At 38.3% G+C, this 24,856-nt stretch overlaps 1 long non-coding RNA gene across 1 annotated transcript in view; it reads right to left on the bottom strand.

Moving 5' to 3' along the window:
* Positions 1-2,765: 2,765 nt before the first annotated feature.
* The window catches only part of LOC111554921, a 50,037-nt gene continuing 27,946 nt past the window's right edge, over positions 2,766-24,856 (bottom strand). The window contains exons 2-3 of the long non-coding RNA XR_002735368.1: positions 21,658-21,793; positions 2,766-3,978 (exon numbers count right to left, since the gene is read on the bottom strand). This is a non-coding gene — a long non-coding RNA (uncharacterized LOC111554921). The remainder of the gene's footprint in view (positions 3,979-21,657; positions 21,794-24,856) is intronic.

The following is a 24,856-nucleotide window of genomic DNA, read 5'->3' as shown; positions in this document are numbered from 1 at the left end:
GAAATCTGCCTACTGCCTTCTCTTCCCCAGGACCTTCCTTCCCTTAAAACCCGCCTTGGTGACTAAGACCCTATTTCATGCTTGCCCACTTTCCTAAAGCTAATTGCTTGCTGTATTAGTCTGTTCTCACACTGCTAATAAAGACATACACAAGACTGGGTAATTTATAAAGAAAAGAGGTTTAACTGACTCACAGTTGCACATGGCTGGGGAGGCCTCACAATCATGGTGGAAGGGCAAGGGATGTGTTACATGGCAGCAGGCAAGAGACAGCGTGTGCAGGAGAACTTCCCCTTATAAAACCATCAGGTCTTGTGAGACTTATTCACTATCATGAGAACAACACAGGAAAGACCCATTCCCATTATTCAATGACCTCCCACCAGGTCCCTCACACAACACATGAGAACTGTGGGAGCTACAATTCAAGATGAGATTTGGGTGGGGATACAGCCAAACCATATTATTTGCCAAGAAAAAATATGATATGCCTCTGAAATTCTACACCACAGACCTAATTTCTCTAGTTATCCTATTCAGGATCCTGCCAAATATTAGAAAATAGCTTTCCCTGGTACTAATATAAAGAGGTATTCTCCTGACCAGTGTCCTTTCTGGCCCTGCAACCAGTTCCCAGTGGCTATTGGAGTTCTCACATATGCTGCTAAGATGCAGGGGAAGAACTGGGGAAGACATATTTGGGATTCCTGATACGCCACTCAGATGCATATTAACAGGGACACAATGGTATTAAATATCGTTACATAGCATTGACATAGCACCATTCCTCCTATTCTGAATCATAAATACGTAAGTATGGAATTTGTAATAAGGCTCAAGAACCTAACCAACATTTTTTTTTTTTTTTTTTTTTTGAGACGGAGTCTCACTCTGTCGCCCAGGCTGGAGTGCAGTGGCCAGATCTCAGCTCACAGCTCACTGCAAGCTCCACCTCCCGGGTTTATGCCATTCTCCTGCCTCAGCCTCCCGAATAGCTGGGACTACAGGCGCCTGCCACCTTGCCAGGCTAGTTTTTTGTATTTTTTTAGTAGAGACGGGGTTTCACCGTGTTAGCCAGGCTGGTCTCGATCTCCTGACCTAATGATCCACCTGTCTCGGCCTCCCAAAGTGCTGGGATTACAGGCTTGAGCCACCGCGCCCGGCCCCTAACCAACATTTAAGGTATTGTGTTAATGAAGTATCACTTTGAGTTCCAAATAACCAATTCAAAACTAACTTTAAGACACTTTCCAATTCTGCTTCATAGGGAGCCAAAATTATTTTAGAAGTGATAGCCGTGTGTATGTATTCTTGAAAAAAAAAGTAATTAAACATTACAAAGGAAAGCAGTAGTCCCGATGTAGGCAGATATGAAATGGCTAATTTGATTTTGCCTTTTAAAATTAAAGCAAATTATCTTATAGATCGTGTTAGTCTCAATTGTCCCATTAGGGCACCAAACCGAATCATCAGCAAAGGTTTCTAAGTAGTGAGAATAAGGAAGAAAATTCTGGTTTAGCTTTCAGTCATCAAGATGGCATATCTCCACTAACAGTCGCGGATGGTACTCAGTAATATTTATTATCTCTATTTCACAAATGAAGAAAACTGAGAATAAACTAGAAATATCTGAACCAGGAGCAAAACAAACACAAAGTCAGTGCAGTACTTTATACGTCAGTAGAGAGTAAAGCATTAAAAGAAACAATTCGATCAAATTTGAAATGTAAAAATCAAATTATGATAGTACTAAAAGAAACCTTAAGAGGATTCTCAATAACTCTAGGAGTGGGAAGACTTTCTAAGAATGATGCATAACCAGAAACTATAAGAGAAAAAATCTGATAAATGTGACCACAGAAAAATATTTTTTAAAATTACTGCATGGAAAAAGAAAAAACCACTAAAAAGTCAAAAAACAAATGGAAAAAACGCACTGGAAAAAATACGTGCCACTCACATTCTAGATGAAGAGCTAATTTCTTTTAAAAAGAAATAGATTTAGCGGTACAAGGGCAGTTTTCTTGTACAGATATATTGCATAGGGGTGGTATCTAGGGATTTAGCATATCCATCACCGAAATGGCATACATTGTACCCAGTAGACAGTATTTTATCCCCACCTTTCAGAGTCTCCAATGTCTATTATTCCACTCTGTCTGTCCATGTATAGCCATTCCTTAGAAGAGCTAATTTCTTTAATCCTGAAGAATTCCCAGTAATCAGTAAGGAAAATAAAAACCCACCAACTCAATATAAAGGTGGGTAAAGACGAAGTACAAATAGTTCATAGTAAAGCAAATGCAGATGATTTTAAGCACATAAAAGGAGGCCCAACCTCATACATAAGGGTAATAAAAATTAAAACTACAACTGCAGACCATTTTGTGCCTACAGAATTGGCAAATATCAAAAAGTGGGTAATCTATTGTATTGCCAAGGGTTTGAAGAAACAAGCATTCATACTGTGGTGCGAGTAAAATGGTAAGCCCTTTTGGGGAGGAATTTGTCAGTATCTGTCAATGTTACAAATGAACAAGAATTCTACTCCTGTGTGAGAAATGATGAATGTGCAGAGATAGTCATTGCAGCTTTGTCCATAGTAACAAGAGACTGGAAACAACTTAATGTCGTCTGTCTATAGATGACTGCTTAAATAAATATAATGCAGTACTAGGCAGACATTTAAAAAAAATAAAACAGGTCTATATATGCTATTGTATAAGTCCTTGAAGATATACTATCCATTAAAAAAAAGCCAAGAATAAAACAATGCATATAGTATTTTATCTGTGGGAAAGAAAAAAATATGTGTATCTACATGTACAGCAGAGGCTGTACATGGAAGGCTACATGAGAAATAAGTAAATCTGATTGCATTCAAAGAATCAGAAAAAAAGAAAGGGAGGGAACATTATTTTTGAATCAGAAACTTTTATATCTTTTAAATTTTGTGCCATGTGTACATATTAACCATTCTAAAAATAGGATAAAATCTGTTCAGCTATTATTGAGCAGAGGTACTCAAATTACACAGGACACACAATTTGTTGCTATTATGCTGTGGCTCAGAATAAATGGAAAATGGAGTAACATCTTTGATAAGTTTTTGCCAACAAGCCCTTTTCCTACTTGATTGTGATAATTTCTGAATGCTGGGATTTTATTACAGATGAGACTGCTGTTTGCAGAATGAGATATTATCCAATATTCTGTCTCAGCCCATGTCTACCCCTTGTGAAGTTCACCTATGTGTATTGTGGTAGTTTTTAAAATGTCCATAAATACTTTGATACCATTTCTTCAAGAGGTTCAGCTTAAATCCTCTCACTCTGAGTGTGGGCTGGACTTAATGACTTGTTTCTCATGAATAAAATATAGTAGAAATGACAGTATGTCACTTCCAAGACTAGGTCATGAAAACATTGCAACTTCTGTCTTAGTGTCTCTCTTGGGTCTTTCACTCTGAGGGAAGCCAGTTCCATGCCATGAGGAAAGTTCCACCTGGAGAGGAACTGAAGCCTCCCACCAATAGCCCTATAAGTGAGCCATCTTGGAAGCATAGCCTCCAGCCTCAGCTGAGCCTTCAAATGATAGTAGTCCCAGATGACATCTTGGCTGCAACTCCATAGGGCGCCCTGAGACAGAACCAAACTAGCTAAGCCATTTTCAGATTCCTGACTCTCAGAAATTGTGTGAGATAATACATACTTGCTGTTCTAAGCTGTGAAGTTTTAGTTTAGTGTATAGTTTAGTTTTGTGTATAATTAATTATACAGTAATGGATAGCTAATATACACATCTCCCACCTTTTCTTTACCACCCACCCACTCCCCAGAGAACAGATGCCTCTTGAAGCTCACTACACAGGCACTGCTTGTTCTTCTATTTGGTCCATCTCCAGGGACAATGAGCTCAGGTAGCCTCTACAGCAATAAGTCGGGGAAGAAGAAGAGGTCAACAAAGGTGGTAGAATTGCTACAGGTGGAACAGGAAGAAAATGAGAGAAAAAGCATGTCAGTACACCCGTTACACATTTCTCAAATTACTAAATAACTCTAAATACTAAATAACCTACTGACTTGAACATATCTAGTTGGTTTCTTTCAGGATGCTTTTCACCATTTACTTCCCCACTTCCCCAATTTCATTTCATCTTCCTCTCAACCCAGGTGGTACACACTCTGGCTTTTAGATAAGAGCTGGAAATGTGGGAGGATTCAGTGCTTATATAACATTGCAGCATCAATGAAGAAACAAGACGCTAGCATAACTAGCTATTTTCTAAAACTGCATCCTTTTTATAAATGTGCAAATTCTGTTTCAGTAAATTCCATCATACACATCCTGGGGCCCACAGTCAACAGAGCACGTAACATTCAACACTTTACCTTATATGGCCTTCATTTTCTCCCTCTCTTTCTGTCTCTCTCCTGAATTCGCTCACTACCCCCACAATTCCCCATGATTTGGTAATATTACTTCTGAAACTTCTTTTTCTCTCACTGGAATTACATTGTTAAAGATTAAGAAAGTCTTTGGCAAAAAAAGAGAAAAAAATAAACAAATAGGTCAATGGAGAAGCATAGAGAGCCCAGAAATAGACCCACCTAAATACCATCAACTGAGCTCACCTCTCACTCTTGTCTGTGCCTTCCCTAACTGACGGTGGTTGGCACATAAAAGGTGTTCAACAGGCATTTAGCAAAGGAATAAATGAATGGATGGATGGATGGGTAGTGATATGGTTTGGCTGTGTGCCCCCACTCAAGTCTCCTCTTGAATTGTACTCCCACAATTCCCACGTGTTGTGGGAGGGACCTGGTGGGAGATAACTGAGTCATGGGGGCAGTTTCCTCCATACTGTTCTCATGGTTGTGAATAAGTCTCAAAAGATCAGATGGGTTTATCAGGGGTTTTTGCTTTAGCTTCTTCCTCATTTTTCTCTTGTTGCTGTCATGTAAGAAGTGCCTTTTGGGGCTGGGCACTCTTGTGTATGTCTGTAATCCCAACACTTTGGGAGGCCGAGGTGGGCGGATCGCCTGAGGTCAGAAGTTCAAGACCAGCCTGGCCAACATGGTGAAACCCTGTCTCTATTAAAAATATAAAAATTAACTAGGCATGGAGACAGGCTCCTGTAAACCCAGCTACTTGGGAGACTGAGGCAAGGGAATTGCTTGAACCCAGGAGGCAGGGGTTGCAGTGAGCCGAGATCGTGCCACTGCACTCCAGCCTGGGCAACTTCATCCCAAAAAAAAAAGGTGCCTTTTGCCTCCTGCCATGATTCTGAGGCCTCCTGAACCATGTGGAACTATAAGTTCAATTAAACCTCTTTTTGTCCCCAGTTTCGGGTATGTCTTTATCAGCAGCGTGAAAATGAACTAATACAGATGAACAGACGAATGGTGAGGAATAAGAATTTGTCAGGGCTTCACACAGTGCTAGACATCGTGCTAGATTCCATGTTAATACTTTTTACACACACATTCTCAGTAAGAAGATAAGGAAATGAGTCTGAGAGAGGTACAGTAACGTGCTGAAGTACACACATTAGTAAGCGGTAGATTTGGAATGATTTAAACCTGGATCTGCAAAGCCCATCTTTCCATGTCAGCATGCTTTTAAAAAATTATACTGTATATAAAAATAATATATTTAATGGGACATTTTAAAATGGAAATATCCTAAGAAGAACTATTTAGGGAGCTACCACACCTTAAAGGAAATGGTTTGTGCTTAAATACCTTTGCTTTGTATCTATACTCACCAGTAATCTACTGAACTACAATGTGGCCTCCTGAAAAACTTACCTGTTAGGATATTATACCTGGAAATAATTGGTATCTAGTTTTATCTCTCACTACAAATTCATGTGGGCCTTGTAGCCAAGCATACACAGATCACTAGTTTTTAAATCAGAATTGCTTACCACAGACTGATTGTCTATAAGGTCATAAACCCTGAACTGCGAACAGCATGAGGCTGCAAGGAGAAAGCATTGCCTGGTCTCCAAGCCTGCAGAACTAAGGTTTGTGCTCAGGATCTACAGCAGTGGTCTAAGAAGGAAGCCAGCGGGCATCTTTCTCTTTCAGATGCAAAAGTCTTTTAGCAGGGACAAGCTGGAGGGCCATGAAGCAGTGGTCAGCTGCACTACAATTTACTTCTGAGATGACAAAGGACACAAAGTACAAACAAGGCAAGGTTGGAGACCTCAGGGAGAGGCATTGAGTAACCCCAGTGTTGTTGGGCGCCTGAACTAGGTCGTATAACGTCTTTGCTTGGAAGCCCTCAATCAAACAGGACTTCTGAGGCCTACAACTGTAATTTCAAACCACAAAAGGAAGCAGAACCCTCTCAAACTTTTATTTTGCTGAGGAAGTGGATGATTTAAATAAGTCTGCTTGACACATGCCTATCTGATTTCCCAATTCCCTTAGGTTTCTTGCAAGTCAGCCATAAAAGCTATTCCCCACTTGTTCTGACAGGATTTATGCATTCTACATCTGGTATTCAGCAAGCATATTTTTCTTCCTTTTTCATTGAACTTCTGCCCATACACACATACAGGGTCTCATTTTAATAGCGGGATTATTCCCTGTGTATTTAAATACACAGGAAACAGGAAATCATCTAAAAGAACACAGTGATCTCATGGTTATATCACTTTTCCCCACAAGCCCATTTGGAATCAGGGACAAAGACAAGATTCTGGAGCTTATAGCTTAGAGTTACTCAACCTGAGAGACAGATTGACCTTAAGTTCCCTCTACTGGTTCTTAACATAGTACAAATTAAGAAAACGAAATAGTACATTTATTCCAAGAGACAGGAGGGAAAAGGATTTTTTCCCAAATAAACCTCTATTCAGATTTTAGAAACGTAAGAAGATTCTCTCATACAGTTGCTGACTGAGGGAACTGTCAGGGGGTCTAGGGAAAGTCTCTGGCTGGGTAGCAAGGGAAGGTTCCTAGGCGTTTAAACATTGTGCACAGGTGGTCAAAGGTTCTTTCAAAGATGTGTGCAGAATGCAGAAACCTTAGCTCTGCAGGCTTGGGGACCAGTCAATACTTTCTCCCCAAGCCTCATCCTGTCCACAATTCACGTGGGGTTTATGGCCTTGTAGACAATAAGTCTGTGTTAAGCAATCCTGATTTAAAAATTAGTAATGGTGTATGCTTGGCTACAAGGCCCGCAGTAACTCGTAGTGCTCATTCAAATATTGAGCACCATATTTCTTGACCAAGTTCCATTTAATAATCACCAAAACCATATGAGATCGGTATTATTAGCCCCAATTATAGATGTGGAAATGAGTTTGAGCTCTTAAGCACTCAATGCACTACAAGGAAGAGCATTTCTTCCAGTTAGAAATTCTCTCCAAAGGAGTCTGTTTCTTAGGATGCTCTCATTCTACAGCCCAGGAGAAAGGCTTGAAAATACACTCTTCTTACAGGACACTGCAAACAAAACTTTGCAGGCTCCATCACAGAACCCTACCAGAAGGGACCAAAGGTGCTCAAAGCCATGGCTCTGAAACATGGAAGATCCCAAAGTTCTTTCTTCATCAAAGAAGAAAAAGAAATTTGGTTCTGGGTACTCTAATATATTCTATTACTTTAAACATTGCATCTCTTTTTGGTACATATGTCAACTCTCTACTAACCTGGATGTTCGATTAATCTGAATATGTTATTCCTCAATCATGCCAGAGAATAAAACATTTCTGAAAGCAGGATGCCCTCATTCTGTTGGACCAATGACTACTCCCAACTCTTTAGGAATTCCAAGTTTTCCTTCACTCTTGGTTAGCATCACACATTTTGCTAGTGCTTATCCCACTTTCTTTTCTGTGAGTGTTCTCCTTTCCCACTCATCCAAACCCATCACAGTCCAAACCTGGTTCAGATCTTCCCCAAAGGCTCCATTATTGGCCACACATGTCTTTTAACTTCTTAAACATGCCCTCTCATCAGCCTATAGCCTTGGAACTAGATTATTTTGCACCTATGCTGAAAATTTTGTAATTAATCTTGTCATTTTTTCCTATGACATTCTTATTCTCCCTCACCTCCTGAAATGCTTTGCAGAGTGAAAAACCTATATTGTGGGATCTTGAAGGTGCATGCACTTATGCTTATGTAGGCCAGTGGTGTGCTGGAACTGTGCTGGAACTGGCTTGTACCTGGTTGGAGAGCTAATTGTGGGCAGAGTGCTGGATGTCTCTCGCCAACTCCATTTTCAATGACATCACGTTGGTAGCTTGAATGTGGTCATTGTGGGAACATTTATATCATGGAAATTAGCAAATACTACAAGCCAGGGCTTTGTTTTCCTCCTCTGGAGAACTAGTTTACCACCACTGTGTCCTTGCTACTCAAAGTGTGGTTCACAGACCAGCAGCATGTACATCACTTGATACCTTACCGGAAATACGAAGTCCAGCATCTCACTTACAGTCTCCCAAATCAGATTTTTGCATTCTAACAATAGCCTGGGATGATTTTTATACTATGATGTGAGAAGCAAGAAACTTTTAAAAACCTCCTGCAATCTAGAATTGATTCATTTTAGGCTGTGCTCAGTGACTTTGTTACATTGATTGAAATCCACAATGTGAAACTGTTTCAATTGTCAAGGCTGCTTGCCAAAGGACTGAGATATATTTGTCCTATTTACATAGTAATTACCATAAAATTCTGATTAATTTGTTTTTAAAAGTTTCAAGTGGGACAATGTCCAATAGCTAGAAGAAAACTGTATTTTTAATATAAAATTAAGGACATACCAAACTAATAAGGGAAATTAAAGGGATTTTCAGGCACATAAAGATTTGGAGTGGAGGATATTTTCGTCTTTCTACATACCGTCTTGATGGACTTGTGGTAGCTAACATATTTACAAATCAAAGACACTTTAAAACCATGGGCTAATATCGAGAAAGCAGCTGTAGCATCTCTGTAGTAATTGCTTCTCCAGTGCAGTCCGTTGTAGCAGAATGAAAAATCCACCAAAGTTTTATTTCTTTTTTTAAAAATAAAATTCTGGGTAAAACATGGAGAGTAAGTTCAGAAGTGCAAATGAAACTCGCAATACCAAATTACAATCTATAGTCATATAAATTTATGGAAAGCTGGGTCAGTTGAATATTTGTAGGAAAAAAAAAAAAAGCTAGATTATTAACAGAACATCATCCTGAGGGTGGGACTGTTTTGAGTTCAAATCCCAGCTCTGCCACTTACTAGCTGTGTGATCCTAGGACACCTTCTCTGTACCTTGATTCTTTACCTGCAAAATGGAAGAGTAAGAATATCACCTATCTAATCACATCTAGTAGTGTTAACAGCCACATCGCTGGTCACCTGTGGTTAACACTCTGGAGCCAGAGTGCCTCATTTGAATCTTGGCCCAAACACTAAGTGTGTAACGTTTGGAAATGTTCTCATCTGTAAGATGTTAGAGTAAATAATTCAATCTACGTGCAGAACTTACAAGAGCCCCTGGCCCAAAGTATAAGGGCTCTGTAAGTACATCACCAAGGACTTCTATTAAATTTTTTTTTTTAGGTTTTTAATAGTATCTATCTGCCATAAAATAAATTAGCTTGGGTCAGAGCTGGTCTGTAGCTCTGTAACACCAACTGAAGAAAATGCAGATTCATGAATGTCTTAGGTAAATATCGAGAGCACTACAGCCTAAGGCAATGGTTCACAGTGTCTTCTGAGGAGCTTTAAAGAACACTGATAACTGGGTCCCACCCCCAGAGACTGATGCAATTAGGCATCAGGCATCTAAAATGCTCCCCAGGTGATGCTGTTGTGTACCCAGGATTGAGAAAAAGCTGATCAAGGGACATGAATAAGCATGCGTGTAAACCAATGAAGAAACAAGAAGTGCAGTAATTTGGGAGAAGCAAATTGACAAGCTGTAATGACCTGGATATAGCTGTTGCCTTTTTTGTTTCTAGCATTGGCCTACTAGGTCTATAGGTCTGTTGTCTTAAAGATGGATGGCATGCCTATCCTAGGCTGATCAAACTGGGGAGATGAGATATGTCTACCACCCACCGCTTAGACTCATCAAGGACTAATTTGACTAGGAAGTCAATTAATCATCTACAGTGAGTACTATCTCTTTCCAGGAAGAATACCTACTTGGGAAAAGAAGTCAACATTAAAAAAACAAACAACAACAAAAACTGCTCAACAAACCTATGAAATCAGGAAAAGTCCCAAGAGCAGGAGGAGAAGTATAATACTGAAGGAGTAATAAACTAGATTCTAGACTATATAATGATGGTTCTCACTCTATGCCACATGTTAGTATCACCTGGCAAGGGCCACACTGCAGACCAAGTAAATTAGAATACCTGTGTCTTGCTTTTCAAAAATTTCTCAAATGGCTCCAAAGGGCAGCCAAATTTGAAAACTGATGAGATTATTTTTCCCACAATGATACCAAATTCCTCTATTTAATGTTTCAGTTCACTTGATAACGCATTTACACTAAAAGTACCTGATTGATGTAGAAAATGTGCTAACATGCCTTAATTCCTTCCCAATGTCTGCAAGTTTTATTTTTGATAAAGATTCTTCTTGATCATTAGAATATAATTAATTATTGAATTTATGCAATTAACTAGTCATAATGGAAATATTTTAAATACCAGAGTTGTGGAAAGTATTAGATCATGCATGATTTTTAAAAGACAGGAGGAGTTATTTATTTGATGTTAGTTTGCTTTTGCAGCACATATCTTACAGAGAAAAAAATAAACAAAGTCACGAAGTTTTATGACTCCTTTTATGACACCATATTGCAACTGTAAATTATCGGTGAATTGGTATGCACAATTAGCTGTGTAGATTGTCACCTAATTACAATGGAAATGTTTTTTCCTTTGAAGAATTGGTGGAGAAAAGAGAGTTTCTGCATCTCTCTCTAGTTTATTACCAAGTGCAGTGAATTGCAAATAGTAAATACTCAGTAATGCTTTTAGAACTAAATTGCCTTAAAACTTTGCCTTCTCAAAACTAAAACAACAACAACAAAACAGGTCTACAGTGTAAAGAGCTGGGTTTTTCCTCTTGAATATATCATAAATGTTACACACTCAGATTATTTCAGTGATGCCAAGAATGTACATTTGGATTCAAGTTTTAGAGCATTTCATATTGTCCACAAGAGAGAACTTCCTTCTCTCAACTTCAATATTGGTGACTAAACTGTTACAAAATATTGAAATTACAGTTGACTCTTGAATAAGATAGGTCTGAACTGCACAGGTCTACTTATTCAGAGACTTTTTTCCAAACAAAAGCAGATCAAAAATACTGCATATACATATATATATATGCATATATACATATGTGTATAGAGATATATATACATATATGTATGTGTATGTATATATATACACATATATACATACACACACATACACATTTGACTTTTCATATACCTGGAGTCTATAGTCCCAATAGCAGGACTTAAGTATACATTGATTTGGGTACATGTGGGGGGTTCTGGAACCAATCCTCTGTGGATATCAACGGACCACTGTACAGCCTTCTAAAAGTTACCCCCTCTACTACCTGCTCCTCTCTTTGTTGCTTCTAGTCTTCCACTCCTGATTCGTTGATTCAAGAGAATTCAGGCAAGTGTTGGTGGAATCACAGGAGCCAAAGCAGTGACTTCCCATTCTCAGGTCCTCAACACTCTTGACTGTGTAGCCATATTTGCTGAGAATAAAAGTTATTGGGGGAGGCCGGGCGCGGTGGCTCAAGCCTGTAATCCCAGCACTTTGGGAGGCCGAGACGGGCGGGCGGATCACGAGGTCAGCAGATCGAGACCATCCTGGCTAACAAGGTGAAACCCCGTCTCTACTAAAAACTACAAAAAACTAGCCGGGCGAGGTGGCGGCGCCTCTAGTCCCAGCTACCCGGGAGGCTGAGGCAGGAGAATGGCGTAAACCCGAGAGGCGGAGCTTGCAGTGAGCTGAGATCCGGCCACAGCACTCCAGCCTGGGTGACAAAGCCAGACTCCGTCTCATAAAAAAAAAAAAAAAAAAAAAAAAAAAAAAGTTATTGGGATTCCTCTTGTCACTGTAATTATTGCCCTTTTGAACACTTGCCTTGGTGACTTTATCTGCTTTCTCCTCTCATTTTCTGAAATTGCATAAATTGGTATAAATTATCTTACATGCATGCGCAAGGATAATTTATTTTTTCCCATTTTTATTTTCCCCATTTTTAGTTACGTGGAACTAAATAAACACCACCAAAATGAGAACAAACAGCACCTATTGATTTAGAGCTTGCCAGAGCAAGGAAGTCAGTCACCATCACCTGTATTTGACAAAGACTCAAAGACAGATGGGAATGGGAATGTTTTACAGTTAAAAAAAAAGGAAAGTTTCAGGGAAGCTGAAAGTGTACTAACTAGAAGTGGGGCATCCTAAGTGATTGTTTAGAGAAGGGTAACATATTTGGCTTTCTTTCCTTGGTCCTGAGTTGGAAGCAGAAGCCAAAAAAAAAAAAAAAAACAGGAAAGCTGGCAGTCATCGACCAAGTCCTGACCACACTGGGCTGAAGGCTACAGAAGTGGGGTTTTGCTTCCTGGGCTGGTGGCCACAGACATTCTGGGTCAGAGTTGTGTTGTCATAGGTACTTTGGTCATTGTTCATTTGCATTTTCAGTCTCTCACTTAGAATTAGGAAATTCAGACAGAAAACTTCTCAAACCTGATTGGGAATTTGAGGCAAATGACTACCTTTAGCTACTTGTGTTTTTTGTGAAAATAAATAAATAGAAATTATAAATAGGAATGTTATTTCTCATTTTCCTTTCTTCTTATCCAACCATGTCTTTTGCATGAATTTGTCTGGCATTAGCAAAGAGCAACTATATAAAATGCCTTTGTGGACACGGATCTTTAGCCTTAAATAATTATATAATAAATATACTTCATTTATACTATATTTATTATATTTATTCTGTTATAATTATATTTTATAATATAGGCTACATATAATAAACATATGTATTTAGTAAAATGTATTGGATCAAGCTCACCCAAACCAATTAATTTCAGAATCTTGGGAAGGGAAGAAAGAGTAGATTGGGAAAACTTAGAAATCTGTACTTATATAAGCTCCTCAAGGTGAGTCTAGTTTAGTGAAAGGTTGGAACCTTTGCTATAGTTTAATGTCTTGCTTATTTTATTGTCTAAGAGTTTGAATGAAGCACTTTGGCACCAAGATTATTGATTTTTCCATCAACATGGAGTATTTTTATTCATAAGAATGAGAAAGTCTCTTCATTTTAAAAGTAAATATTGGAAAGGCCTAAATTTTACATTTGGAGTAGAATCATAAATAACAGCAATAGGAATTTGGAAGGAAGCTTAAAACAGTAATCAGTTTGTCCTCGACTACCCCATCTTGAGGAATACAGGTGAAAAAAATTGGAAGGACCTCTAGTGAAGTTTTTAAAACCTTTCCCAGTAATACATTCTTCAGTGAAGAGAATTTAATTTTAAAAGGTTTATTTCTATCCACCTTATTTACTTATTTTCTTACCCAAAATTTCCCAAGTTTAAAACATTATTTCAAACAAACATAAAATCTAATATCTAGGCATTTATTGAAAATGGGGAAAAATATTGATTTTATCTTTCCCTTAAACAAGTCTGTTCTAAATAATAAAATACAAGCTTTTTAGAAGTGATGGTTTCCAAACTTCATTCTTTTTCTTTTGCTTATTGAGATTTAAGTATACAACACTCTCTCTTAAAAAAAAAAATGCAAACAGGGGCTCCAGGCACATAAGATCATTTGTAGTGTGCAACCAAATAGCCAACAATAGGTGCCAGGCTTCCAAGAAGATGAGTTGGGTCAGAGTGTGGACTGAGAAAGCGTAAAAATATACAGGTGTGATGAACCAGCTAGTGGTGGGTTTTGGAGTCACTAGCTTTATTTTTACATTTAATCCATATTAGATTGTCAACTTTCAGAGTGGCCAGTATCCAACTTTTTATATGTAGGATTAGTGGTGATAAGTGAGTGTCCAGAAAAAGAGGCTTAGAGGAAATTTATAATCAAACCATGACACAATAGGAAGTGATTGAGTTTAGACAACAACAAGGTGGTGATAAGTTAACCAACACTGCCATATTTGCTTCTCATCTCATCTCAATAAAACATAAATTCCCCAGGAGAACTGGTGACAAATACATATATATATATATACACACACACACACACGCATATATATACATACACACATACACACACTTTAGAAGACATATACATATATATTTGTCTTCTGAAGACATATAGGTTTCTAGATATATATTCATGTTTCTATTTTAGAAGACATATTTATAGACATATATATTTAGAAGATGTATATAGATATATAAACAAACATATATATCTATATATAAACATATATATAAGCATATATATAATGTGTCTTCTAAAGTAGAAACATGAATAGAAAGGAGGCCTAAAGACAACAAAAGCCAAAACTGACAAATGGGATCTAACTAAACTAAAAAGCTTCTGCAGAGCAAAAGAAACTATCACCAGAGTGAACAGGCAACCTACAGAATGGGAGAAAATGTTTGCAATCTATCCATCTGACAAAGAGCTAATATCCAGAATCTACAAATAACTTAAAAAAAAATTACAAGAAAAAAAAAAAAAAAACTTCATCAAAAAGTAGGCAAAGAATATGAACAGACACTTCTCAAAAGAAGACATACATACGAAAAAAAGCTCATCATCATTGGTCATTAGAGAAATGCAAATCAAAACTACAATGAGATACCATCTCATGCCAGTTAGAATGGTGATCATTAAAAAGTCAGGAAACAACAGATGCTGGAGAGGATGTGGAGAAACAGGAATGCTTTTACACTGTTGGTGGGAGTGTAAATTAGTTCAACCATTGTGGAAGACAGTGTGGTGATTCCTCAGGGATATAGAACTAGAAATACCATTTGATCCAGCAATCCCATTACTGGGTATATACCCAAAGGATTACAAATCATTCTGCTATAAAGACACATGCACACGTATGTTTACTGTGGCATTGTTAACAATATCAAAGACTTGGAACCAACCCAAATGCCCATCAATGATAGACTGGATAAAGAAAATGTGGCACATATACATCATGGAATACTATGCAGCCATAAAAAAGGATGCACTCATGTCCTTTGCAGGGACATGGATGAAGCTGGAAACCATCATTCTCAGCAAACTAACACAGGAACAGATAACCAAACACCACATGTTTTTACTCATAACTGGGAGTTGAACAATGAGAGCACATGGACACAGGGAAGGGAGCATCACACACCAGGGCCTGTCAGTGAGGTGGGGGGCTAGGGGAGGGATAGCATTAAGAGAAATACCTAATGTAGATGATGGGTTGATGGGTGCAGCAAACCACTATGGCACATGTATGCCTATATAACAAACCTGCACATTCTGCACAAGTATCTCAGAACTTAAAGTATAATTAAAAAAAAAAAAATACAAAAAAATGTGTATTAGCATATTAAAGGTTTTGGAGAAAAAAAAAAAGGAGGCCTACAGAAATTTCACAGTAGTTTAAGACTACTCTTTTGACTTTGGTAAATTATGTAATTCTTCTTTATATCAGTTTTCCCCATCTGCAAAGGGAAAATAATAATAGCAGCAACACCATAGGGTTATCTGGGTATTAGTCCATTTTCACAGGATACCTGAGACTGGGTAATTCAGGAAGGAAACATGCTTAATTGATTCACAGTTCTACATGGCTGGGGAGGCCTCAGGAAACTTACAATCATGGTGGAAGGGGAGGGAGAAGCAAGGCATGTCTTACAAGGTGGCAGGAGAGAGAGAGCACACAGGGGAAATTGTCACTTCTAAAACCATCAGATCTTGTAAGAACTCCCTCACTATCACAAGAACAGCATGGGGAAATGGCTCCCATAATCCAGTCACCTCCCACCAGGTCCCTCCCATAACATGTGGGGATTACAATTAAAGATGAGATTTGGGTGGACCCACAGAGACAAATCCTATCAACATATTAGATAATTATAAGAACATAGCTTGACATAAGGCAATCATACAATAAATGTTAGCTATTATTTTTATTAATGTAATATCCATTCAATAGATATAAAAATCTGGCTGGAACTGAAAAAAAATGCACTATGAGTTTTTACCAAGAAATTATGGGATTGGGGCAGACAGCAGGAATGATATGCCCAAAGTACTTGAATTTCAAGTTAGATATCATTTACGTACACTTTTATGACTGGAAAGGACATAACCTCACCTGAATTGTATTTTCTTTATAGACTCTGTGACTATAAAAAGACACCCCTTAAATTTCTACCAAATTACACGTCTAGGACTCTTTAGAACGTATGTTTATTTTTAATTTGAAGGTGCCCTTGGGTGTTCCCAGTTCACAGGCAAAGCTAAAGACTTCAAAAGTGTTAAGGATTGATTGGCTGGTTCAGTGTTGAAATGTAATTTGCATCCCATACCTTCCTAAACTCCCATGAACTGGAACTCAGAAACATTTCCCCGTGAAAGTAGCTCTCAGAAGTAGCTGTTTGTTTATTCATTTACTCAGGACCAAATACTAAGCAGACACCCACAAAAGTAGCTAATTTAGGAATCTCAGGAAACAAATTTTCTTTTTCTTTTTTTTTTTTTTTTGAGACGGAGTCTCGCTCTGTCGCCCGGGCTGGAGTGCAGTGGCGCGATCTCGGCTCACTACAAGCTCCGCCTCCCGGGTTTACGCCATTCTCCTGCCTCAGCCTCCCGAGTAGCTGGGACTACAGGCGCCCGCCATCTCGCCCTGCTAGTTTTTTTTTTTTTTTTTTTTTTTTGTATTTTTAGTAGAGACGGGGTTTCAGCGTGTAGACCAGGATGGTCTCCATCTCCTGACCTCGTGATCCGCCCGTCTCGGCCTCCCAAAGTGCTGGGATTACAGGCTTGAGCCACCGCGCCCGGCCAGGAAACAAATTTTCTAAGGTTGCATCTGTCATATTAATTTTATACTGCTTGACATAAAATCTTTCAGTTTTCCTTCAGTAACCTAGGATCTTACATGAAATCTCTCTGGCCTTATAAATTCATGAATCCTGAATAAAATGAGCAAGCAACATGAAAAGGAAAAGAAGATCTAAACAAAATCTTGTTTTCCTGGGTGCTTGGACCCTCTTAAATAAAATCTAAAACATTTTAAGTCATTCTATCCTAGTATGTCTTTCTTTTCTGTTTTTCTTTCATTAGGAAGAATTTGTTGTGAGACAAGGTGAAGAAGTTCGAGAAGCTTAAGAAATGACCCCAAATCAAAGATTTTATAATTTCACAAGAAAACAAATAATAGCCATATAGTAATTATAACAGAAAATGATTAAGTATCAAATGGATATCAAAGGAGTTCATACAAGAACCTTCCTAGGGGTTCATTTGGTCCCTGGAGGAAAAAAGCATTATCTTCAGTGACTCCTCAAGTCCTGGAAGAATGAGTGAATTTGCAAAAGGCAGAGAGCATTTGGGATATTATTCAAAATGGAGAGAACGAGAGAAACAAGGACTACATATTCAGATAGTCAAGAAATAACAGGATAAGATGGAATTGAACACAATGTTTCCAGACATTTAGAAATATGGATTAAAAGTTTTTTTTACATATTATATAGCAGAACACAAAAGCAAGAAAGGAAATCTCCAAATGCTAGAACATAGAGCCAACATGACAATGTATCTGGAACTAAGGCAGATTACAGGTCTTAAAGTCCGGGATTTTCATGGCTATTCAAGGCCAGAAGCTGACTAGGACAATATGTTTATAGAAGGAATAGGAACTGGGCTTCCTGTGCAGAATCAGAACCCTAGAAAGTACTAAACTAACCTTGAAGGAACCAGATCATCTCTGCCCGCATACCCAAGATAACTGCTGGAAAGGAGCCAATAGCCCCACCCTGTGGGTAAAATAGGAGTCTTCTGGATATATGAGAACCCCAAGACTGAACAACATGTGGGAGTGGGAACAGACTCAGAATTCGAGGCTGAAAAACTAACACAGAAAATAATTCAGAATCAGTGTGTCTTGAAGGTGCTGATAGGAACACCAGTGGAAACCACCCCAGGTGGTTATCTGGAGCTCTAGAAAAGATACTTCCTTCTGAAGTAAACTCATAAGCAAAATAAAACAGAATTTTAAAAATTAGGACACTTAGCATCATGAAAGACAGCTTACAGGACATGAGGAACTAACAAGAATAGAACATCATGAAAGAGAGCTGACAATAAGTATGTTTACAGTGTTTAAAATATAAAGGAAGAAATGGCATCTGTAAAATAAAAACAGCAAGTTACGAAACAGACTCTTAAAAGTCAAGTATAAGTACAGTCATTAAATCTCTTTAGAAATTTAAGCAAATGGATTATACAAGACAAGTCATGCTTGAAGATGAGATAGAAGATGGAACAGAACATCTCTGTGACATGGAGGACAAAAATAAAGGAATGGAGGATATAAAACAAGTTAGGAATCATAAATGCTCTAGTATCTGCCTCAGAGAAATTCCAAAGACATAAATAAACAAAGAGCAAATAAACAATATGCTAAGATATAATGGAGACCTTTCCAGAAATCCGAAGGTATAAATCCTCTGATTGAAAACATTCACCAAAGGCCAAGAATAATACATAGAAATATGAGGGGAAAAGGTTTAAATAAAGCAAAAAAAAAAAAAAAAAAAATACATGTGAAAGATTAGTGTGTAATGTGGTTGAGAAAGTCATTTGGGTCAGATTACAGAGGCTCTGGAAATCAGGCTAAGGAGTTTTGACTGTATCTTGTAGGAAGTGAACACCATGAACAAATGTGTAGTGGAGTTGCTGCAAAAGAATGTAATGCTTTAGGACATTTAAAACAGGAATAATGCAGTGGTGTTTTCCATGAAAGAAAGAATTTTTATCCAAATTATTGTTTTATATGTTTACTATATTTCATATTTCATGTTTTATTTGTTTTAAATAGTCAAAAAGTATTTCCAAATATTCTGAAATGTTACTTTTAAGTATATTTACAAAGGCTATGAAATTCTAAAGGTGTTAAAAAACAAAAAAATCAAAAATAATATAGACAAAATCTTAAGGAGCCATTTAGTCTATATTCATAGACCAAAGCTTTTAAAATGAATCAAGCAGATAAAAATCTATTATTTTAATGATTTCCAGAAAGGAAGACATTCATTCATGTTCTTGTTTAACAACATGGTAGAGGGTCAAGTGCAGAGCCAAGATCTGAGGAGACAGAGCTGATGAGCCAGTTCCTTTCCTGAAGGCAATTGCTGATCATCCAGTAAGGAGATAAACTAAATAGCAATGAATACAAAACTGTGGGCAATGTGCTGTCAGAGGGGTACACATTCTTCACGACAGGAGCCCCAGAGGAGGACTTGTAACTGAACTACCGGAAGCTGGGGAGTCTTCTAAGATGACATTATGCTGAAGCTGCAGCTGAGAAGTTGGATTTACTAAACTGAAGGCCTTCTACACCTTCAGGGCACTGCAAGCACAAGTTGTTGTTTATGGCTGAGGCACAAGGAACAAAAGGGGACATCCTGAAAAAGGGGCTGGAGAAAGGTAAGTGAAGGCCAAATCATGAAGTGCTTTCTTGGGGCCATTCTTTAGAGTGTAACTTTCTACAAACAGTGATAGGAAGTCAATAAATGCCCCAGAAGCCAACATCAGATTTGGATTTGTGTTCGAGAATGATCACTTTAGGAACCATGCAGAGGGTGGATGACAAAGAGACGAGACCAGAGGCAGCGAGACAGACCCCCGGGAAGAAAAAATACAACGATCCAAGCAGGAAATGATGAAAGTCTCAGCCTAAGGCTTTTTAACATTGGAGATGGAAAGGAAACTTTTTGTTTTTGTGGTGCAGAATTTTTTCTCCAATGAAATCTTATGTGAAACATTACAATATAAAACCAGTAACTGCAGAGCTGATGGAGGGAGAGGTGGAAGATGTGAGTCACTCTGCTCTGCACTGGCTCCTGGCATCCCTGAGACCCCTCTAAGAAACACATTTTGACAACCCCTGGACCAAAGAGACATATTTAAGATGTAGAATCAATGCTTCCACCCATTTTATTTAATAAACTCTTGTGGTGTCTGATAATCTGTAGTGTCAAACTGTTCTTTGCTATCTAAAGTAAATCTCTTCAAGAGTTCATAAGAAGGTTTGTCTTATTTCTTTGGATGTCAAATAAATATTGCACTTGATAAATCTCTCAGTGTGTCTCTAGCCTCTGCAAGCATACATCAAAACCCAGTTAATTACAGACTTGTGGAAGCTGACCTTCTGATCCTCCATTTCTCAAATCCATCTGGGTGTGATGTCTCTGGACCCAGACTGCATGAACAATTCAACTGTTTAAACTGTCACCTAATCTTATTATATATTCTCTCCTTTGAGAGACTCATTCACCTACATGTTTTCAATCTCTGCCTATAACTGGGTGATGATGTCCAAATATCAACAGTTAGGTCTGACTGACTCTATTTTGCACTCCTGATTTGCAGTTCCTGGTGGACATGTTTTTAGTTTTTCTGTTGTGGTTTTGTTTTGTTTTGTTTTTTAGACAGAGTCTCGCTCTGTCGCCCAGGCTGGAGGTCAGTGGCACGATCTCAGCTCACTGCAACCTCTGCCTCCTGGGTTCAAGTGATTCTCCTGCCTCAGCCTCCCAAGTAGCTGGGACTACATGCATACACCACCACACCTGGCTAACTTTTTTACTTTTAATACATACGGGGTTTCACTGTGTTAGCCAGGATGGTCTAGATCTCCTGACCTCGTGATCCGCCTGCCTTGGCCTCCTAAAGTGCTGGGATTACAGGCATGAGCCACCGTGCCTGGCCATGGATATGTTTTATTAGCCTTTGCCCAGCCGTGGACATGTTTGATTAGGCTTCACAGATAGCAGTGCTGGTCAAGATGAGCCTTATCCCTACCCCACACCTACTGTCTGCCAGTTTTGCTCACTAAGCTGAGTATGCTGCCACTAGTGAGTACCCAGCAATCATCCTGAGCCACTCCTCTCTCAACGCCACCAAACTGCCTCAGTTTCTGTGGCCTATTGTTTCCGCCATTTTAAAACCACTCAAAGCTGATGGTCCTGCCTCCCATGGCTTCCATCTAGCTACCTGAAATTACCATGGCAGAGACCGTGGTGCTCACCAAGCACCTATCTGCTTCCCCCACTCCCCTACCCCGTTTTCCAGCTTGCTGTGGTTAGGCAAAGCCATGGAGTTGGCTGTGACTACAAGAAGAAATGGCATGTATTACTTCCATTGTGAAGCATAAAGGAGCCACTGCAAACCCTTGCAGTTGTCTCTCCCCTGATGTGGTGACTAAAAAGGTCTCGTGTTGGAGATAGTGCAGTCAAAAGATGGCAGAGTCTGGGTCCCTGACTGCCACTGTGGAACAGACCCACCTCACCTCCCGCTGTCTTGTGTAGGTCATCCAGAAAGAGTGAGAAATACCCTCCTGTTGTGCTAAGCCAGTGAGATTTAAGCATTGTTTGTTACCATGTCATAACCTAGCTTATGCTGACTAACATGCTTACTGGGTTGTCTCCTCTTCTTCAAGACAGCCTTGCTTCAGTACTCTATACCACCTCAGAGACCATAGTCTCTGCCATGGTAATGGAAGCCACGGGAGGCAGGAGAGGAGACCGTCAGCTCTGAGCAGTTTTAAGATGGCTGAAATGACATTATCATGTCACAAATACTTCACGTGTCTTGCACAAAACTCTTCAGTAGCCCCTCATATCAGGCAAACCATAAACCTGGAAGTCTCTTGTAGGTCTAGAAAGGGCTTGTGATGGTCTGCCACAGCTTGCCTTACAGCCTCACCTCCCAGTGGCCCTCAAAGCATCCCAGCACACTCTCCCCAGGCCCAACCGACTGCATATCCTGTAGGGAGCCTGTTTACTCACTTCTAGGTCCCGAAGCAGGCTGCGGCCTGTCTGTAACATTCTCTCCATCTTCACTCTCCTCTTTGGGCAAACTCCTGTCCCTCACACAGGACTGCAAGTCTCAGCTCAGGTACATTTTATCTTACTATTTCATTTTATTGTGGTAAAAACACTTAACATGAGACTCACCGCTTAACAAACTTTTAAATGGACAATACAGTATTGTTGACTCTAAGTACAATGTTGTACAGCAAATCTCTAGGGCCTATTCATCTTGCTTGACTGAAGCCTTATGCCTGTTGATTCATAATTCTCTATTCCCCCCTCCTGCTATTCCCTGGCAAACACCATTTCATTCTTTGATTCTATGAATCTGACTATTTTGGATACTTCATATAAGTGGAATAATGCAGTATTTGTCTTACTGTGACTGGCTTATTTCACTTAGCTTGATGTCCTCCAGGTTCATCATGTCGTTGCATATTATAGAATGTCCTTCCTTTTTAAGGTTGATAATATTTCAATGTATATATCATATATTCTCTATTCATCTGTCAATGGACATTTAGGTTAAGTCTACATCTTGGCTATTGCGAATAGGGCTGCAATGAATATAAGAGTGGCTGACATCTCTTTAAGATCCTGGTTTCAACTCTTGTAGATAAATATCCAGAAGTGGGATAGCTGGATCGTATATATGGAAGTTCTATTTTTAATTTTTTGAGGAACCTTCACAGTATTTTCTGTAACAGCCTCACTATTTTGCATTTACACCAACAGTGTGCAAGTGTTCCTATTTCTCCACATCCTCATCAACACTTTTTGTCTTTTGTTTTTTGTTGTTGTTGTTTGTTTGTTTGTTTGTTTGTTTTGATGATGTCCATCTGGACAGGTGTGAAGTGAAATCTCATGGTGGTTTTTATTTGCATTTTCCTAATGATTTGTAACATTGAGCATTTTTTCTTATACTTGTTGGCCATTTGTATCTTCTTTGGAGAAATGTCAATTCAAAACCTTACCTCATTTTTAAATCAGGTCATGTGGTTTTTTGCTATTGAATTTTAGAAGTTCCTTATACATTTTGGAGATTAGTCCCTTATCAGATAGATGGTTCATGGATAGTTTCTTTCATTTCATCAATTGCCTTTTCACTCCATTGATTGTTTCCTTTGCTCCACAGGAGCTTTTTAGTTTGATAGAGTCTTGTGGTGTTTTTATTTTTGTTGATGGTGTTTTTCATGTTATATCCATGAAGTCATTGCCAGACAAAGTCATAAAGTTTTTCCCTATGTTTTTCTTGGAGGTTTACAGTTTTGGGTCTTAGGTTTAAGTTTCTAATATAGTTGAGTTGATTTTGTATATAATAGAAAGGTACAATTTCATTCTTTTGCGTGTTTCCCAGTACCATTTGTTGAAGAGAAAAGTCTTTCTCCATTGTGTATTCTTGGCACCCTTGTCAAAGATCAGTTAACCATATATGTGTGAGTTTATTTCTGGGTTCTCCATTCTGTTCCACAGGGTGATATCTCCATCTTTATGACAGTACACACTCTTTTAATTACTGCAGCATTGTAATATAATTTGAAATCAAGGAGTGTGAGACCTCCAACTTTGTCCTTCTTTCTCAGGATTGCTTTAGCTATTGGTGGTCATTGGTGGTCCCATATGAATTTTGAAATTGTTTTTTTCTTTTTCTGTAAAAAGAGAAAATTGGGATTTTGATAGGTATTTCACTGAATCTGTAGATTGCTTTGGACACTTTTCGGATACATTTTTTTATGTGGATGCCATTCCTGACTCCAACAGGCAGAGGTAACTCCAACTAAAACCAGACTCCACAGTATTCTGTACTGAACTCTAGAACATATCACACAAAAAGTCCCATAGTTCCTTTTTTACTTTGTTCCCTTCGTTCTTTACTCCCCTTTTTGTCTATTCCATTGTTACCTCTAGTTTCCAGCAACACAAAATGCATCATAGTGAATAGCACAAAAAGAAACAACTAACAAAAAAAAATTAAAAACAAAAAGCAACACTAGAGCTTTTATAAACTGCATTTTACAAAATAATTCAAAAGGTTGTGTTCTTTTCTTCTCAACTCTTACTGAAAATAGGGAATGCGCCTCTTGTAGATACCACAGAGTAATTCCATATATATTAAGATATTGAGTTCATTTCTTTTTAATGATTGAGTATAATTATATAGGAGAAAGGACCTGTAGGAAAAGAGGAATTAAGTTAAAGTCTAAATTTGTGTCTGACTATCATTGCTACTGATGTGCAGGCAAAGCCCAAGCAATTACCATTCCCTGAATCTAAAATTAAGGTCTTCAAAATTTTCATAATGATGTTTTAAGCTTGATAGTGTGGAATATTATTGGCTTTATTCTAACTTGAATGTTTTCTGTTTTCTTAATTATCATGGTTGTTTTTATTAAAGAAAAAGACTTAGTTTAATAAAATAAATTAAATTTTGTTAAATTTTGATCCATTACAAAAATATTTTATACTTTTTAATGAATATACATAGAAAGAGCCATGTAAACATTTTAAGAAATGGATTAATTTTTTGCATTGTTTCTGATTAAACAATTATGGAGACTATAACAAAGAAATCAATTCTTCCTCTGCTTTAATTTCCTGACCAGGCACTTCTAGGAATTCTTATATAGGGATTCTTAAAGTTACTTGCTTTCAGCTAGAAAATGGAAAAGTCCCTGAAACTAAATGACTTCATAACTTGAAAAACGTTATGCATATGTACCCTAGAACTTAAAGTATAATAAAAAAAGAAAAGAAAAACGTTTAAAGACTCAAAGAGCTGTGATTTTTTAAGTTTCTTCTCTTG

Source organism: Piliocolobus tephrosceles, chromosome 5 (genome assembly GCF_002776525.5).
Source record: "Piliocolobus tephrosceles isolate RC106 chromosome 5, ASM277652v3, whole genome shotgun sequence".
In the NCBI taxonomy this organism is placed as follows: domain Eukaryota; kingdom Metazoa; phylum Chordata; class Mammalia; order Primates; family Cercopithecidae; genus Piliocolobus; species Piliocolobus tephrosceles.
This window is presented reverse-complemented; position numbering and strand designations above follow the sequence as displayed.